The 15,986-nt window shown below is 45.0% G+C and overlaps 1 protein-coding gene across 2 annotated transcripts in view; it reads left to right on the top strand.

Annotated features, from left to right (window-relative positions):
- The first annotated feature begins 746 nt into the window (after nucleotides 1–746).
- PDZD2 (PDZ domain containing 2) overlaps nucleotides 747–15,986 on the top strand; it is a 361,218-nt gene continuing 345,978 nt past the window's right edge. For both annotated transcript variants that reach the window (XM_081942592.1, XM_081942591.1), the window contains exon 1: nucleotides 747–1,018. The gene's annotated coding sequence lies outside the window, so the exon portion shown is untranslated. The remainder of the gene's footprint in view (nucleotides 1,019–15,986) is intronic.

The following is a 15,986-nucleotide window of genomic DNA, read 5'->3' as shown; positions in this document are numbered from 1 at the left end:
GACTTCAACTCCCAAAATTCCCTGGTTGGGAAATTCTGGGAGTTGAAGTCCACAAATCGTAAAGTTGCCAAGTTTGAAGACCTCTAGTGTAGGGTCTCCTGCTTGGGGTGTGTGTGGACTAGATGACCTCCAAGGTCCCTTCCAACTCGGTTAACCTATTAAAATCTGCTAAAGATGATAGTGCACAGCCGCTCCTCAGTAATGGGTCTCTTGGCTCGAGCGGGGTCGGGGGGTCGGACTAGATGACCTCCAAGATCCCTTCCAACTCGGTTAACGTGTTAAAATCTGTTAAAGGTTAGACTGCACGGCCGCTCGTCCGCAATGGGAGAGAAGGTCTCTTTGCTCGAGGAGGGGGTCGGACTAGATGACCTCCAAGGTCCCTTCCGACTCCGATACTCCACGTTCCACGTTGCAAGCCCGAAACGAAGCGCCGGCCGCCGCCGCTCGTCCAGTTCTCCTCCAAGACATCTAACCGCGCGGGTGTCCGGGCGGGTGGGAGAAGCCTGGCTCCGGCCTGTCACTCAAGGAGGGTTTCTCCGCCCCACCAATGAGGGCTCTTTTCTCCTCCCCCCCTCCGCCTCCCGCCTCGGCAAGCGCCCGGCGACGGCCCCGCCCCTCTTCGCTGGGGCAGGCGGGCCGCTCTCTCGCCTTGAATGAACGCCGAGGGGAAGGCGGGCGGGCGGGCGAGCGGGGAAGCGGCTGCAGGAGAAGCGAAGCCAAGTGCGAGGGGGCGTGGGGAAGGGACGGCGACGCGGAGGAGCTCGGCGTTCCCAAGCGGGGCTGCCCTTCCACCTCGCCCACCTTTCGCCCGGGAGAAAGAGGAGGAGGAGGAGGAGGAAGGCTGGGCGGCCGTCACACAGCTCGTCTCCCGGGGGACCCAAACTGACGGGGGTCTCGCGGCTTATCCCGGCTCGGAAGACGCGAATCTCCCCCAAAGCCCCCGCATCCCGGCCGTGAGGGGCAGGTGAAAGGCCGCCGGGGCTCGGCGAAGGAGTCGGGACGGGAGGCGAGGACGCCGGTAAGCGGAGGTCTTGGCGCGCCTTGGGACCTCTCGGGCTGGGAGAAGGGTCGCTGGGCTGGCTCGCCCCGAGCGTATTGCCTCCCACCGCCCCGCTGGGACTGGGGTGACTGGAGCCTCCCCCTGGATAGCCAAAGGAGGGAAGGAGGGAGGGAAGGAAGGAAGGAGGTCCTGGCCAGGCGGGCCCCCTCCGCGCCCTCGCTTGGAATCTGCCCCGGCTGTCATTTGGGGAGCGGGGGAAGCCCCGGCGAGGGCTGCCCAGGCTGGACGGCGCGGTTGCCTTTTATTTCTTAAAAACTACTTTTGAGTTGCGCGCCAAAGACCCGGACGCCTCTGGCTTCCCGGGAGGAAGGAAGGAGAAGCCCCCCGTCCCGTCTTCGGAAAGGGGTCCCTGGCTCAAGAAGATCGCGGCTTCCCTTCACCTTCTCCGGCCGAATTGGGTGGCTGGCTGGCTGGGTGGAGATGGGGGGTCTCTCCCGCCGTTCCCCCGACTACGCGTTAAACTTTCGAGGTCGGAAACCCATGATGACCCAGGGCTGCCTGGTGGATGATGGGAGAGGAGGTCCGATCCAGTGGGGGTTGGACTAGATGACCTAACGGGGTCCCTTCCAACTCTGTTGATCTGGGGAAAAAAAAGAGCTTTCCCAGCTGGAGTAAGGCTTGGATCTCCGCGGACTCCGAAGCGACCGAAAGGCACGCTTCTGCCGGCTGCGAGTGATGGGCATTGCAGTTCGCCATCTGAGAGGGCACGTGGGATTGGGAAAAAGGAGGGGCGACCCGCTGCCCACCCGCCTTCGGCTCCCATCCAGGCCAGGGGGGTGCGAGTGGCCAGCGGCTGGCCGAGAGGAGAAGAGCAGCTGCTGCAACTTGTCAGGACCCGAGGCGAAGGCTTGGCTCCCTCCCTCCCTCCCCCTTCAGAAGGGCGGCAGCTGCCAGCGGCTCTTTGCCCTTCTTTGCCCACCCGGCTGCCAGCCAGCTGCCAGGGAAAAACTGGGTTTGCCTGCTCGTCGAGCGGGGAAGGGGCTCGCTTGCGCTTCGGCTGTGCGTCTCTGCAAGGGAGAAGGGTGGGCAGAGATTTAACGGGGTCGGAACCTGCTCTCTAAGCAGACTGTGGGCTTAGTTGCCAGTGCTACTCACCCTCCCTCAGCTTGGTTGTTTTGTAAGAGACAGACGTCTGTCGAGATCCCCAGTCATCCAGCTCATGGGTGTCCCAAAGGTGCTTTTTTCAGGAGGCAGCTGGACTTTCTTGTTATTTTCGGTTTCCTTGAAGACGTTTCCCTTCTCATCCAAGAAGCTTCTTCAGCTTTGACAAGATAGTGGGGAATGGAAGGATTTATATTCCTTGCAGGCAGCTGGTCATTTGTATTCTTTTATTTAGAGCAAGTGTGTTCAAACCTGGGCACTTTAAGACTTGTGGACTTCAACTCCCAGAATTCCCCAGCCAGTCGGAACAGCAATTTCTGACCTTTTCAAGAAGTACAGGCAGTCCCCAACTTACAACAGTTTGTTTAGTGACCGTTCAAAGTTACAAGGGCACTGAAAAATGTGGCTTATGGCCGTTTTTCATAATTACGATTTTTACAGCATCCCCCATGACTGTGTGATCAAAATTCAGTCGCGCGGCAACTGGCTTACATCACTGGTTGCAACAACACTGAAGAAAGTGACTTATGACCATTTTTCACAGCCACCACCTTTGCAGCATCCCCATGGTCACGAGATCAAAACTAAGATAACTTGTTAGATTAAACCATATGAAGAACGGTTGCAGGAACTGGGTATGTTTAGCTGAAGAGAAAGAAGGACTAGGGGAGACATGATAGCAGTGTTCCAATATCTCAGGGGTTGCCACAAAGAAGAGGGTGTCAAAGTATTCTCCAAGGCACCTGAGGGTAGAACAAGAAGCACTGGGTGGAAACTAATCAAGGAGAGAAGCAACTTAGAACTGAGGAGAAACTTCCTGACAGTTAGAACAATTAATCAGTGGAACAGCTTGCCTCCAGAAGTTTTGACTGCCCCAACACTGGAAGGTTTTAAGAACATGTTGGATAGCCATCTGTCTGAAAACGGTATAGGGTTTCCTGCCTAGGCAGGGGGTTGGACTAGAAGACCTCCAAGGTCCCTTCCAACTCTACTATTGTATTGTATTGTATTGTATTGTATTATTGTATTGTATTGTATTGTATTGTATTGTATTGTATTGTATTTATGACAGTTGCTGTGTCTGGATCATGTGATCCTCCTTTGTGGAAGGGAGAAACACAGCCGGAAGCTCCGGAAGCCTCCGGGGGGCCGGGGAGGCTGTTTTTGCCCTCTCCAGGCTCCTAGAAAGCCTCTGGAGTCTGGGGAGGGTGAAAAAAGTGAGCCAAAAGGGGGGGGGAGCACTAGTCGCGCTGAGCCTGGATCATTCACAGGAGTTGGTGATTTTTAAAAAATCAGGTGTCCTAATAGAATAACAGAGTTGGAAGGGGTGTTGGAGGTCTTCTAGTCCAACCCCCTGGTCAGGCAGGAAACCCTACACCACTTCAGCCAAATGGTTATCCAACATCAAACTTCCAGTCTTGGAGCATTCACAACTTTTGAAGGCAAGTTGTGCCACTGGTTGATTGTTCTAACTCTCAGGAAATTTCTCCTTAGCTCTAAGTTGCTTCTCTCCTTGATTAGTTTCCACCCATTGCTTCTTCTTCTGCCCTCAGGTGCTTGGGAGAATAGCTTGACTCCCTCTTCTTTGTGGTAGCCTCTGAGATATTGGAACACTGCTATCATGTCACCCCTGGTCCTTCTTTTCGTTAGACTAGACATACCCAGTTCCTGCAACCGTTCTTCATATGTTTTAGCTTCCAGTCTCCTAATCATCTAGTCCAGGGGTGTCCAAACTTGGGAACTTTAAGACTTGTGGACTTCAACTCCCAGAATTCCCCAGCCAGCATGATCTAGTCCAACCCCCTGCTCAGGCAGGAAACCCTACACCACCAGTTCAGCACCAGTTACATTTAAAGAGGCCGTGAATTCACCTTCCTAGACTATAAAACTTCAGTTGGGACTTGAGCTCAAATTAGTGAAGCTTCCAGTCACAGAACCCGGTGAGTTACAACACTGTCCAGATGTGCTTCTCCCTTGAATGGAGAAACACAAGAGAGAAAATTACAACTCAAGACCTCATGCAAAATAATAATAATAGGGGAACATAAATCTGACATCGATCTATTGATGTGATGTCTGGAAATACTTCAAAGGTTCAAACACTCTGTGTCTGACCTGATTCTTTAACAAAGAGCCCCAGAGGGACAACCAGCAGCAAACTTGCTGAAACAAATTGCTATCAACTGGCTGGATTCTTTTATCAGAAAGGAACTGCACTCCCATTAAAAGTGCCAGATTAGCATAGTAAAGTATTAAAGATTGTTATCACCAGTTACGGATGTTCTTATCTTGTCCATAATTTCGTTTTCCGGTCTCTGGATAACTTACATCTTTTACATTTGATGCACTTTTGACCTTGCTTTTTCAGCATTGTCCCCAAGTCCATAGAAACAGTCATTAGTTTTGCCCCATTTTTAAAGATTAACAAATAACAATCCACTTTTACCAGAAGGTCAAAACTTGGGCTGCATTCTCCCCAAACGCAAGAGAAGACAGAGAGCAACAAGATTGTTAGATTCTGAATGAATGCTTAGAAAAACTTTGTACGTAGTTTTGGAAGAAATGTCCTGGGTTCAGTTCCAAGTGGGGAAAAAAAAGGTTTTCATGGTGGACTCTCATGATGATCACGAGAGAGAGAGAGAGAGAGAGAGAGAGAGAGAGAGAGAGAGAGAGAGAGAGAGAGAGAGAGAGAGAGAGAGAGAGAGACTGTGTTGTTTCTCTGTGCCATATAATATATGTGGGTATATGCATAATTTTGTATTTATTTATTTAGTTTCTCACGTTTCTGTAGGATACATTGGAGGTGCAGAGCCAGTACGCATCTTTTGAGAACTGTATGCAACAAATTTTCATTTTAATGTATGCCGATTAGTATACTTTCAAAGTGACAATAAAGTTAGTCTTTATAGTATAAGACACACCCAACATTTCAGTCTCTTTTAGGGGGGAAAACTGTGTCTTATATGCTGAAAAATACGGTAGCTTTCTTTGGTGGGGAAGGGTCTGCGATAACTTTGAATGGTTGCTTAGTAACCGGTCAAAAGTCAAGGACTACCTAGTATGTCTCTGTGGTATATTCTGCAGAGATAAGTGAGCGTAGCCTAGTTCATGCTGTGTTCTAATATCCCAGGGTTGCTTGTTTGTAGCTTCATCTCTTGTGCAAACCCTGCCAATTGTGATTTTTAAATAATCACCATAAAGTAAATCATGGCTTAACATGAAGCGTGAACCTCCTCTGTCTGTCTGACTGGGTGAGTTCAGAGGAATAGGAAGGGGAGGACGATTTTTCGATCTGACCTACTAAACATGTTTGCATTGAGTACATTATGAATGAGCATTATGAATGAAGTCATTTTCCCTGTCTGTCATTCCATATTTCACCCTCATAGTACCATCCAGCCATCTCTGAAGTGATACATATCCTCTCTCTTTATTTTGGTATAAAAAAGGATGAAGTAAAAAAGACTAGCAGAAGTTAATGGGGAAATGACATAAGGTTTCATGAATATGGAAAGCTTCCAAGCCTCTTTTGTAGTGTTTCTCAACCTTGGGAACTTTAAGGCATGTGGACTTCATCTCCCAGAATTCCCCAACCAGCATGCTGATGGGGGAATTCTGGAAGCTTAAGTCCACACATCTTAAGCCTTCCAGGATAGAGAAATATTGCTCTGTTGCAAGGCAAGACACTCACTCATCCCTTTCAATTATCACTTCTTCACAACCAGTATTTAAGGCTCACTGCTTATTATTCCAGCCATTCCTATTTGTATACATTCATAGCCTAATTATGAATGATCCAGCACAGTCCTTTTTAAAACCATCCAGACCAGTTGCTGTCAATACAACTGCTGGAGGTGAAGTTGAACAGTTTAACCATTCAATAAAATACAGACTGAATTCAGGATTAGCTTGTAGCTTTGCATAATTCGTATTAGGGTATAGTTTCCTCTGTCGTGCATATAAAAGCAAATGGATTCATTAAATAATTCTTTATTCATTTAACCAGTGACTAACCCCTACTGTGTTCGGTGGGGATTTACACTCAGGTAACAACATCAAGGATTATGGTATTAGTGCCATCTTAAGCCAGAGACATCTAATTTACAATTCATCTTTTTTAAACAACACACATTATACTGATGCATGCTTCTTTAGAGTCAAGATAAATTAATTTGCATGTGGCCCAGGGGTGGGTTCCGGCAGTCACTACTGCCTGTTCACTTGTGGGCGCTTCGTGCGCGCACATGCACAGAGCAATAAAATTGCTCCATGCATGCTCAGAAGCAAAAAACAAGATGGCGGCACCTACGGAAAACCGGTTCAAGGGCATGGCAGGCCTGGGTCGCTGCCGGTTCCAGCAACCCAGGCTGCCAAACTACTACCGGTTCGGTGAACTGGTAGGAACCCACCACTGATGTGGTCATAGTTTGCTTTCCTTCCTCACAATTTCAATAGAGTAGAGTAGAGTAGAGTAGAGTAGAGTAGAGTAGAGTAGAGTAGCATAGGAATAGAATAGGAATAGAAATAGGAGTAGGGTAGGGTAGGGTAGGATAGGGTAGGATAGGGTAGACTAGAGCAGAGTGAGGGGACATACAAGGAATTTGTTCCCGGTGCATAAGCTCTCATGTGCACACATGTAACCACAAACTGATTTGAAGATCTGAGACTTTAAGAACTAGGAAAGAAGAAAGGAATGCAGCATTTTTTTATATTTTATTTGAAATACCCAGTAGCTGCAAGGATGACATTTGTAGACTATTCATTTGTGTGATCAGTTAAGCTGGGGTTGTAATTATTGCTTGTTATATTGATGTTCTGAAATGTTGCTTTTATTCAGAGTAGGATTCCACGTGCATTTCTTCTTCTTTATAAATATTGAAGCAAATAAATACCTTTAAACCTGTTACCGCTTGCTCTAGGATAAGACCTAGAAAAGTTAAAAGTGGGAGATACTTTTCCTCCTTTCTAATTGTGCATTTGACTTGGCTCATTCGCCTGGGTTTAAGTGTGTGTGTGTGTGTGTGTGTTTCTTCCAAACAAGTGCAGCTTCACACAGGTTTATATTTGGAGTTATGCAGTTATTTATACCAGACATTTCTGCAACACAACAGCAAATACATGCCACGTGAAGAGATACCATGAATTCCGAAGTAGGGTTAAGAGGTCACGATTGGGACTTATGATAACAGCAACCAGACTGGATAACAGCAACTTTCATAACTCCCTGACCATTTTGGTTGTTACTTTTCCCGTCTTGACTGAACGTGGCTCAGAGGCCTTTGGCGTAAGCCAGAGTCCAACTGTGGTTCTGTGTTTTGGTCTGATTAATGAATGGCTAGTTTATGTGCAACAATTCTTCTTTTTTCAAGAAAATGTGGTTGGCTTCAGATGTAATTAGAGGGACGCGGCTAAGACGCTGAGCTTGTCGATCAGAAAGGTCGGCGGTTCGGCGGTTCGAATCCCTAGCGCCATGTAACAGAGTGAGCTCCCGTTACTTGTCCCAGCTTCTGCCAACCTAGCAGTTCGAAAGCATGTAAAAATGCAAGTAGAAAAATAGGGACCCCCTTTGGTGGGAAGGTAACAGCGTTCCATGCCCCTTCGGTGTTTAGTCCTGCCAGCCACATGACCACGGAGACGTTTTTGGACACTGCTGGCTCTTTGGCTTTGAAACAGAGATGAGCACTGCCCCCTAGAGTTGGGAACGACTAGCACATATGTGCGAGGGGAACCTTTACCTTTACAGATGTAATTGCAAAATGTTGCTGATTTGCAGCCTCTGAGCTGTTCTGTGCTGCCTTGATTGTAGGCTGGTTGTAGGCATGCAGAGGAGTCCTTTGAAAAACAAGGAGGCTGGGAAATCTTAGCTTCAGGCATAGAGACTGGAAATGAAATTGGTACCAGGATTTTGCATTTTAGTTTGGAAATCTATCTGATTGTGAGTGTAGCCTCGCAGGTTGTGTGAATGTGCTCAGTTAGGGATGCCAGTATTCAGAACGGACCTCATTTGGTCCACTGAAACCAAAAACTTTTATATCTCATTTTTTTAAAAAATTGGGATTGGAAATTTTTGTGAATCTGTGTTACATTTCAAATATACAGTCTGTACAGGGGAGTTTAATGATACTACGTTAATGGTCCTGAGCACCTGTACACTGCATGAGTCAAAAAAAGGGTCGTGAAAATATCTACAAACCCTTCACGTTTTGGACATAAATTGTTCCAACTTCTACCCTCAAAACGACTCTTTGAGCATTACACACCAGAACAACTAAGACACAAGGACAGTTTTTCCCCCATGCCGTCACTCTGCTAAACAACTAATTCCCACAACACTGTCAAACTATGTACTAAGATTGTATTACTATTGTTTTTCTCATTCTTCCTATTACCTATTTCCTTTCTAATTATGACTATAAGTTTGTTGCTTGTATCTTTACGGTTTATATCAGTGGTTCTCAATCTGTGGGTCGAGACCCCTTTGGAGGTCGAATGACCCTTTCACAGCGGTCGCCTAAGACCATCGGAAAACACATATTTTTGATGGTCTTAGGAACTGAGACACCACTCCTCTATGGTTGGGGGTCACCACAACAACCGGAACTGTATTAAAGGGTCGCGGCATTGGGAAGGTTGAGAACCACTGGTTTATATTGTTTTATTTAGTTTCCTAATATGATTTATGTTGATTGCTTATTTAATATCCTATGACAATCACTTTGTTGTATCTTATGATTTATGATGAATGTATTTATGATGATTAAGATCATGATTTATCATTTATAGCTTTTATGTACACTGAGAGCTTATGCACCGAAGACAAATTCCTCATGTATCGAATCACACTTGGCCAATAAAAATTTTTTATTCTATTCGCTCTATTGAGGGAAACCAAGTCCCATAAACCCAATCCAAAGAACCAACTGACTAGGATGATAGCTTTCCCAATCCTTTAATTCAACTCCAAAAGAATCATAGATTGAGAAGGAACCTGAGTTTGGCTCATCGTGTCCAATCTCCTGCATGCTGCAAGATTCACTACACCAGAGACTGCCAAACTTGGCAACTTTAAGGCTTGTGGACTTCAACTCTCAGAATTCTTCAGCCAGCCATTGTTTGAAAACTTCCAGTGAATGGAAAGAAGCCACTCTGTGTGGTAACCTATTCCTGTGATGGCAAACCTATAGCACACGTGCCACAGGTGGCACGTGGCGCCCTCTCTGCGGGCATGTGAGCTGTTGCCCCAGATCAGCTCCACCGTGCATGTGCGTGCACCTCCCACCGGCCAGCTGATTTTCAGGTCCCTGACATGCATGCAGGAGATGCACGCATGCATGGGGGGAACACGGGGGGGGGAGCCATTGTCCCCTGTGCCCTGTTTTAAGTTCCAGGAGGCTTCAGGGAGGCCTGCTAAGCCCAAAACAAGGCATGGAAGGGTGTGGCCCACCCCACCATGGCCTGTTTTTGGTCGCAGGAGGCTTCAGGGAGGCCTGGTAGGCCCAAAATGGGGTGCGGGGGGTCGTGCCGCATACGCAGAGGGAGGGGCGCAGGGTGTGTGTGTTGTGCACGCATTGCATTATGGGTGTGGGGTGGGCATGCATGTGCACTGTCATGGCACGGGAGGACAAAAAGGTTAGCCATCAAATGGATAAAACAGTCCAACCTATCAAAAACAGCACCACAAAAATCAGATTAGGAACCCAAGTTAAAATAAGGAAGAAAATGGTAAGTGAGCACGTGTCTACCCTAGACGAGTTCAAATCACCAGGACCGGATGGATTACACCCCAGGGCTCTGAAGGAACTGGCAGACGAGATCTCAGAACCACTGAACTATATCTTTCAGAGATCCTGGAGCACCGGGGAACTGCCAGAGGACTGGAAAAGAGCTTTCTTTTCCAGTCCTTTTCTTCAAAAAAGGGAAAAAAACAGATACAGGAAACTACAGACCTATCAGCCTGACCTCAATACGAGGAAAGATTCTGGAAAAGATAATCAAGCAACGAATTAGCGAACACCTAGAAGTAAACAAAGTAATAGCCAAAAGCCAACATGGGTTTGTCAAAAACAGATCATGCCAGACTAATCTTATTGCGTTCTTTGACAAAGTGACAAAATTAGTGGACCAGAGGAATGCCGTCAATATAATTTACTTGGACTTCAGTAAGGCATTTGATAATGTAGACCATAACCTACTACTAGATAAAGTAGAAGAATGTGGGTTGGACAGCATCACCACCAGATGGATTCGTAACTGGCTGACCAACCGCACTCAATGTGTAGTTCTCAATGGAACTGCATCTACATGGAGGGAAGTATGCAGTGGAGTACCCAAAGGCTCTGTTTTGGCCCAGTACTCTTCAACATCTTCATCAATGATTTGGATGAGGGAATAAATGGGGAACTCATCAAATTTGCAGATGACACCAAGCTGGCAGGAATAGCCAACACTCCAGAAGATAGGCTTAAGATACAGAAGGATCTTGACAAACTTGAACATTGGGCACTATCTAATAAAATGAAATTCAGTGGTGAAAAGAGTAAGGTTCTACATTTAGGCAAGAAAAATGAAATGCACAGGTACAGTATAGGTGGTACGTTGCTTGTGAGAGGGATCTTGGAATCCTAGTGGACAACCATTTAAATATGAGCCAGCAGTGTGCAGCAGCTGCCAAAAAAGCCAACATGATTCTAGGCTGCATAAACAGAGGGATAGAATCAAGATCAGGTGAAGTGTTAATACCACTTTATAAGGCCTTGGTAAGGACACACTTGAAATACTGTGATGTAAAAAAGATGTTGAGACTCTAGAAAGAGTGCAGTGAAGAGCAACAAAGAAGGCTACAACATATGAAGAATGGTTGCAGGAACTGGGTATGTCTAGTTTAATGAAATGAAGGACTAGAGGAGACATGATAGCAGTGTTCCAATATATCAAGGGTTGCCACAAAGAAGAGGGAGTAAAACTATTTTCCAAAGCACCTGAGTGCAGGACAAGAAGCAGTGGGTGGAAACTAATCAAGGAGAGAAGCAACCTAGAACTAAGGAGAAATTTCCTTACTAATGGAATAACTTGCCTCCAGAAGTTGTGAATTCTCCAACACTGGAAGTTTTTAAGAAGAGATTGGACAACCATTTGAGGTGGTGTAGGCAGGGGGTTCGACTAGAAGACCTCCAAGGTCCCTTCCAAGTCTGCTATTGCATTGTATTATTGTATCACTGATCTATTCTATTGATTAGCAGCTATGGTTGTCAAGAGGTTTTTTTCCCTAAGGTCTAATCTCTACCTATATCCTTGAAGTTTCACTCCATTAGTGCTAATCTTACAGATAATCCTTGATTTACAACCAGTCATGGTTATAAATGACCATTCAAAGTTACCACTTGAAAAAAGTGACTTACAACTGGTCCTTGCACTTATGACTGTTGCAGCATTCCCCGCAGTCACAATGATCCAAATTTTGGGTGCTACCATGTCCTTTCTCAACTTTTCTTCAACAGGCTAAATATACCTAGGTCTTTTAACCATTTCTTGTAGGATTTGGTTTCCACGTCTTTCCCAAGTTCTTCATTCATATTCTCATAATAGATCTCTGATAGATCTCCTGTCCCTCTTGATCAGGCTGGTGACAATTTAAAGCTTAACTCTGCTCTCCAAACCATGATAAAGTTAAACTTTCCATGTCTGAAATTTATCCTGGCTTTAATGGTGGAGTCAATTTTAAAATTACTACCAGGACTATCAACTCTACTTGGAGAAGTGAAGGAGGCTGGGGAAATGTGACCAGACAGAAAATGAACTCTGTTTTTAAAAAAGGGATGGCATGCATACTTCTTTCTGTAGACGGCTAATAAAATCAGACAGCATAAAACATCTGGCAGCTTTTTCATGGGAGAAATATAGTTCAATGTATTATTAAATACACCCACTTTTGTAAGGCTTGATATACAAGGCCGTAAGCCTAAGAAGAATGGGAAAAGAATGAGTTGCCAGCACACCACCAAAAACACCTTACTATCTAAAGCCAAAATAAGGACTTCTGAGCTTGAAATGCATTAAATTAAATCCATGGAAAGAAGAGGTTATATTAAGACTTTGAAAGGCCATGATCTGGTTCGGAGCCTAATGTAAACCATGGTTTGTAAATCTGGGTATGTCACATTTACTGAATTCACACATTTTATTACACCAGTGTTTTTCAAATTTGACAACTTTAAGATAAGCGGCCTTCGATTGGCTGGGGAATTCTGGGTGTTGAAGTCCACACCCAGACTAGTTGTCAAGTTTGAAAAAGACTGCCTTAAAAACCAGAGCACAACTCACAAACAGCAAAATCAGGGTTGACGGGGTTGCAAAAAATGGCAATTGTGTCTGCAAAAATATCCACATGCATCATTTTAGTATGGTTTGACCAATCGACTGAGTAAAACTGAATTAGTTCGGCCTCCAGAGATGGAATGGGACAACTTGCCACAGCCAAGTCACTGTGGCCAACTCACCATGGGCAACTTGCTGCAGGACAACTGGACATGACCAACTCACCATGGGACCAACTCATTGCGGAACAATTTAACAATTTTATTTAAATATTTAAAATAAATTTAAACATATTTTAGTTTTTGCCATTCGCATTTCATTCTGCCCCTCCTTTTGCATCCTTTTTTAAAATTATTGTCATTTATTCCACTGTTTCCTTAACATTAGTGTAACTTTTTCCCTGCAGCAAGTTGGCCAGGGCGAATTGTCCCTTCAGAGATGTCTGTAATTTCTTGAAATTTAGGTTGCTCCTTAAAAATAAAATATTCCTACCCATGTGAGAAGAATGCAAAGTTCCGAGTTCATTTCTATCATGCATTAGTCAGAGATATTTGTTTAGGACAACTAAAGAAAAGGTTAGCTGTTAATATCTGCCTAAGACCCTTAGGTTTTATTTCATACTGAGATGTAATATATTTTTGTGGCTGGAAGGAGTAGCAAAATTGAGAGAAGAAAAGTTTGTCTTGCCAGATTGACTTTATCCTCTGAACCGATGACAACTCTTTGACTCGGTGGATTCTGTAATTCAGAAAGTTGATTATGCTACATCAGAGTATACTTGAGGGCCTCTAAAGGTATAAAGTATGAGTGTTTGTGTGGATGTGTCCTTGTTTAAAATGCTGACTTACGTTAAAGCTTCTCTGCACTGAGAATAATCTTTATTGCTTGCTTTGCTGAAATTACAATACAATACAATACAATACAATACAATACACTAGCAGAGTTGGAAGGGACCTTGGAGGTCTTCTAATCCAACCCCCTGCCTAGGCAGGAAACCCTATACCAGTGGTTCTCAACCTTCCCAATGCCATGACCCTTTAATACAGTTCCTCATGTTGTGGTGACCCCCAACCATAAAATTGGTGTCTCGGTTCCTAATACCATAGAAAATATGTGTTTTCCAATGGTCTTAGGCGACCCCTGTGAAAGGGTCGTTCGACCCCCCAAAGGGGTCCCGATCCACAGGTCGAGAACCAAATTACTTGCATATGTTAAAAATTAAAATAAATTCTGGAAATTCTTTTTTTTTAAAAAAAGACAGTAATCCCCACATCTGTATCTTGAAGCGGAAAAACAAATTCATAAGTTTATGCTTGGGTCTTAATATGCAAATACTAAGCAGACCCATGCTTTGGAAACTGTTAACTTGAAAGCAATCCAGTTTGGATATTTCTACCCAATTCATGGGATGATTTTTTTCCCCCTAGGACTGTTGCTCTAGGAGATGATCTTCCTGTGGTGGAATGTGGCTGAATAAACAAGCGGTCTTAATCACGATAAATTACTCTGAATTAAAGGTGAATTTTTCCAGCCCCCTTTTGGTGAATCTGTTGCATCTCACAGTAATCCCACTATCTTCTCTGAAGGCTTTGTATCATGTCGTATTCTTTCTGGGAGACTTCACATAAAGGAGATAATGTCTGCTTTTTATTTGATCATGGTAAGAACCTCCATTGATTCTTCTTTTGTTATATTTGGCTTCTTCGTGGGTGGTTGAAACGTGCTTCCTCCTCCTCCTTTTTTGCCCTGTAAACTAACTTTATAACCTGACATTTATTTAAAATAAATAACATTATTTAAAATGTCCTCTTTAAATGTCCCATTTAAATGACCTATTTAAAGAGCCTCGTGGCACAGTGGTTAGAGTGCAGTACTGCAGGCTACTTCTGCTGACTGCCAGCTGCCTGCAATTTGGCAGTTTGAATCTCACCAGGCTCAAGGTTGACTCAGCCTTCCATCCATCCGATGTGGGTAAGAGGAGGATCCAGATTGTTGGGGGCAATACAGAGGTGGGTTCCTATTGGTTTGGACCGGTTCGGCCAAGTAGGTAGTAACACGGCCACCCATAGACCCGAACCGGTTCTATTGTCTATACCAGTGGTGGGCAACCTTTTTTTTCAACTGAGCCAAATCTCGCCAAAACCACGATTGAAATTTATTTTGAGAGCCACATTTTTAAAACCGAAAATACATAGGATGGTACACTGTTTTTAGTTTCAATAAACTCTGGCATTTGAAGCACGCAAGTCTTAAAGCTGTCAAGTTACAAGATCCTTGCATCCCTAACCCTTTAGGAAAAAAACCCCAAGGGGTCTTCAAACCTGACAGCTTTAAGACTTGTGGACTTCAACTCCCAGAATTCCTCCTCCAGTCATGTTGGCTCAGAAACTCTGGCATTGAAGCATGCAAGTCTTAAAGCTGTCAAGTTGCAAGACCCTTGCACCCCTAACCCTTTAGGAAAAAAAACCCAGGGGTCTTCAAACCTGACAGCTTTAAGACTTGTGGACTTCAACTCCCAGAATTCCTCCTCCAGTCATGTTGGCTCAGGAACTCTGGCATTGAAGCATGCAAGTCTTAAAGCTGTCAAGTTGCAAGACCCTTGCACCCCTAACCCTTTAGAAAAAAAACCCAGGGGTCTTCAAACCTGACAGCTTTAAGACTTGTGGACTTCAACTCCCAGAATTCCTCCTCCAGTCATGTTGGCTCAGGAACTCTGGCATTGAAGCATGCAAGTCTTAAAGCTGTCAAGTTGCAAGACCCTTGCACCCCTAACCCTTTAGAAAAAAAACCCAGGGGTCTTCAAACCTGACAGCTTTAAGACTTGTGGACTTCAACTCCCAGAATTCCTCCTCCAGTCATGTTGGCTCAGGAACTCTGTCATTGCATGCAAGTCTTAAAGCTGTCAAGTTGCAAGACCCTTGCACCCCTAACCCTTTAGAAAAAAACCCCAAGGGGTCTTCAAACCTGACAGCTTTAAGACTTGTGGACTTCAACTCCCAGAATTCCTCCTCCAGTCATGTTGGCTCAGAAACTCTGGCATTGAAGCATGCAAGTCTTAAAGCTGTCAAGTTACAAGATCCTTGCATCCCTAACCCTTTAGGAAAAAAACCCCAAGGGGTCTTCAAACCTGACAGCTTTAAGACTTGTGGACTTCAACTCCCAGAATTCCTCCTCCAGTCATGTTGGCTCAGAAACTCTGGCATTGAAGCATGCAAGTCTTAAAGCTGTCAAGTTGCAAGACCCTTGCACCCCTAACCCTTTAGAAAAAAAACCCAGGGGTCTTCAAACCTGACAGCTTTAAGACTTGTGGACTTCAACTCCCAGAATTCCTCCTCCAGTCATGTTGGCTCAGGAACTCTGGCATTGCATGCAAGTCTTAAAGCTGTCAAGTTGCAAGACCCTTGCACCCCTAACCCTTTAGAAAAAAAACCCAGGGTCTTCAAACCTGACAGCTTGAAGACTTGTGGACTTCAACTCCCAGAATTCTGAGAGTTGAAGTCCACCAAGGGCA

Source organism: Natrix helvetica, assembly GCF_964273705.1.
Source record: "Natrix helvetica genome assembly, chromosome: 2".
Taxonomy (NCBI): Eukaryota; Metazoa; Chordata; class Lepidosauria; order Squamata; family Natricidae; genus Natrix; species Natrix helvetica.
Note: the sequence above shows the minus strand (reverse complement) of the source record. Positions and strands in the feature narration are given on the sequence as shown.